Source organism: Odocoileus virginianus, chromosome 3, assembly GCF_023699985.2.
Source record: "Odocoileus virginianus isolate 20LAN1187 ecotype Illinois chromosome 3, Ovbor_1.2, whole genome shotgun sequence".
Taxonomy (NCBI): Eukaryota; Metazoa; Chordata; class Mammalia; order Artiodactyla; family Cervidae; genus Odocoileus; species Odocoileus virginianus.
Genome location: NC_069676.1, coordinates 7,388,925 through 7,392,804, shown reverse-complemented (window position 1 = coordinate 7,392,804; position 3,880 = coordinate 7,388,925). Strand labels below are relative to the sequence as shown.

The following is a 3,880-nucleotide window of genomic DNA, read 5'->3' as shown; positions in this document are numbered from 1 at the left end:
TCAAACCCAGTACAATTACATCAGCACCCGCCTTGGGCCTGCCAGACTCTGAGAAGTCGTTTTCTCTTTACGTGACTGAAAAGGACAAGGTGGCTATGAGAGTGTTGTCCCAGACCATGGGGACATGGGACAGACCCGTGGCTTATCTCCTGAAATGGCTGGACAACGTTGCCACTGGGTGGCCGGGATGCTTATGGGCAGGGACAGTTGCTGCAGTTGCCTTACTGGTTCAGGAGGCAACCAAGCTGACTTTGGGCCAAGATATCATGGCAAAAGTCCCGCATGAGGTCAACACTCTCCTGCGAGGGAGAATAAACGGCTGTCAACATCCCGGATTACTCAATACCAGGGACTGTTATGTGAGAACCCCATGTTACTATGGAGCCTTGTCAGGCCCTGAATCCGGCCACTCTCCTTCCTGTGGGAGAAGGTGGGCCCTCACATGATTGCAAGGAAATATGCCAGCAGACCTGACTTGAGAGACCAGCCAATCCCGGACCCAGATTTGATCCTGTACACCAATGGCACCAGCCTGGTGAAACAAAGACAACTGTCAGGATGTGCGGTAGTCATGGAAGAAACCATCACTGAGGCTAGCTCTCTGCCATCACAATGGTCTGCTCAATGGGCCGAATTATATGCTCTAATCTGGGCCTTCCAGCTGTCAAAAGGTAAGAAGACAAACATTTACACAGACTCCAGGTATGCTTTTGCCACGCTCCATGTACACAGGGCTCTGTATAAGGAGAGAGGCCTTTTGACAGCTAGTGAAAAAGATATTAAAAATAAGGAAGAAATTCTGACCCTATTAGATGCTGTCTGGGAACCAGAAAGGGTTGCAGTCATACACTGCTGAGGACATCAATAGGAGGATACCCCTTGGGCTCAGGGAAACAGACTGGCAGATAAGACCACTAAACAAGCAGCCAAGGGCTATAGGGTGACAAGTCAAGCCCCTATTAAAGCTCTCATATTGGTGGAGCTGCCCGAGCTAACGCTGGACTCTCCAAGATACACTGAAGCCCCAAACCAACTAGCCAAAGCAGAAGGGGCCATCAAGACTGAAAAGGGATGGCGGGAATTGCCAAGTGGCAAATTATTGGTGCCGGAGTTGCTGGTGCCCACTCTGGTAAGCCAAACACACCAAGAGACCCACCTAGGACATGATAAACTGGAAGAGCTAATTCAAAAATATTTCCTGGTTCCCTGCCTCTCTTCCCTATGTAGGACAGAATCTCAAAACTGCACTGCCTGCTCACAGGTCAGTGCTGCCTGTCGGCACAGACAGAAACCTCTGGGGATTCAGCTAAAAGTCACCCTGCCCTTTGAACACCTGGAAGTGGACTTCACTGAAATGAAACCTCACAGACCCTACCATTACCTGCTGGTCAAGGTATGTATGTTCTCGGGATGGGTAGAAGCTTTTCCTACCTGGACTGAAAGAGCATCAGAAGTAGCCCAATGCCTGCTTAGGGAGATAGTTCCTAGATTTGGATTTCCTACCAGCATCGTATCAGACAATAACCTGGCTTTCGTAGCTGATTTAGTACAAGTAAGCAAAACTCTTAGTGGAAATTACATACAGCATATGGGCCCCAGAGTTCTGGGATGGTGGAAGGAACCAACTGGACACTTAAAGAGACACTCTCCAAATGGACCATGTAGACTGACTGCTCCTGGGTGGACTTTCTTCCGACGGCTCTGCTCAGACTCAGGATGACCCCACGGTCCCATAGCTATTCTCCATATGAAACTGTGTATGGGAGGCCCCTCCCATAATAAAACAGGTGTCTACAAATTTGCCTCAGGTAAGGGGGGATGAGATTTCACAGCAGATGGAGCAACTGGGTAAGGTAATAAATCAGGTAACTAAGTTTGTACAAGAAAGTGTGCCGTTCCCCCTTGCAGAACAGATTCACAAAGGGTGCCTGGGGATCAGGTATGGGTCAAGGACTGGAAACACAACTCCTTGGCCCCACATAGGAAGGGTCCATACACTGTTGTCTAACCACCCCTACGGCAGTTAAAGTTGCAGGTGTCACTCCCAGGATCCACCACATGAGGATGAAGAGAGCAGACCCAGAAAACGCTGAGTGGACTGCGCAGAGGGACCCCACTGACCTTCAAGAGACCAAGATCCTCCTTAAGAAGAAGAAGGAAAAGAAGATTCCAGACGAGCCCCTTCAGGATGAAGCCACACAATCAACTCCTGCTGCTTGGCCTCATCAACCTGATTTTGAATTTAACTTCAGTTTCATCTGAGGACAATGTTTTCATCTCATGGGCACATTCCTACGTGGACTTCCACAACACCTCCAACTGCTGGGTATGTGGGGCTATGCCTCTGTGGTGGATGGACTTCCTTGGTGGGTGTCACCACTCCACCAATGAGATTTTAAACCATTCTGCTCTTTTCTGGGACAACAAAAAGAGACATTCCTTTCTCTTGTCAATCATAATCTCTCCCTGCTCTCTTGGTGTAAGCCAGACCTCCAGTCAATAGACTCGGGTCATGGGGTTACATTTGATGTAAACACTAGTTTCATTGAAGTAACAAAAGCCTGTACCTCATATTTAAAGAACAAAAAGGAAAAAAGCTCCCTGACCAGCAAACGAGAATAGGCCTCTAGGTATGTTGAACAATTCTACCAAGTCTAGGATAATTATTTCTGGATGACCCCAGAAAAGAGTCAATTAATTGCTCCCACCACTATACGCTGGGAACAAAAAGAACAAAAGGTAGGGTTTGGTGACCATCCATTAGACTCAAAAAAACTAAAATATATGGGGTATCTATCCCCCGAACAATGTAAACAAACATTTGAGGTCACATACCACCCCAACCGGCCCATCCATTGGCTAGGCTCTGATTGGAAATATAACCATGGAATCCACTGGGTGGCGGACCAATGGAACCCAATGACTTTGTGGGCCTAACCTTTGGCCTTGGTTACCAACCAGCTGGGTAGGCCGCCGTACACTGGGATTCGCTTTTGTCCATGGCAGCATAAAGCCTAACCTACAATAAGCCCCAGTAAATCTACCTTATTTGCATGCTAGGTGGACAAGGTCTGTGTTTCAATGGTATGAGTATATTGCTGCCTTATTCATACCTTCTATAGGGACAACAGATATTAGATTAAAGTAGAAGCCTGGGCTAATTTCACAAAACAGGCCCTCATAGATAATGCTAAAGCCATCCAAGCCTTAAATGAAGAACAAATTCAAATGAGAAAAATGGTAATTCAAAATAGAATGGCTTTGGATATGCTCACAGCTGCTCAAGGAGGGACCTGTGCTATAATTAAGGTTGAATGTTGTATATATCTTCCTGATTTATCTAGCAATGTGTCAGCTGCTTTAGATGACTTGAAAAACCAGGTAAAAGCAATGTCAAATGAAAACATTCCTTTCTGCACTTCAGTCCTATCTTGGGTGAAGGGTGATTGGTGGAAAACTAACTGTTTACCATTGTTATAGTTGCCTTGATAGTTCTGCTTTGTGGACCCTGCATTTTACAATGTATTATGAACTTTGTAACCCAAAAGTTGGTGTCATTCTCCTAAACTAGTGGTCAGAGAGCCAGGGTGCCATATATCCCTATGAGTGATGCTCATACTATGAGATAAGAGCATCAAGAGGAGGGAATGAAGGAGGAAACAGAATAGGTTCCATCTTGAAAGCATAACTCCATCTTGGGCTGGACTGTGGACTTTGAGCTATATGACCAGTACCTATGGAAACAACATACCAACTGGAAATCCAGAGCCTCCACCACCATGGAAGAGCCCCAGGGCTCATACCTAGACTCCCCATCACCTAAAAGAATACCCTAACAATCTGTGTAACTGAATAGAATCATACATTCTATTATGCTTAT

The 3,880-nt window shown here is 46.3% G+C and overlaps 1 long non-coding RNA gene across 1 annotated transcript; it reads left to right on the top strand.

Annotated features, from left to right (window-relative positions):
* Positions 1-731: 731 nt before the first annotated feature.
* LOC139032038 (uncharacterized) lies at positions 732-3,880 on the top strand. Its single transcript, XR_011484584.1, has 2 exons — positions 732-1,393; positions 2,024-3,880. It is a non-coding gene; the product is annotated as an uncharacterized lncRNA (long non-coding RNA).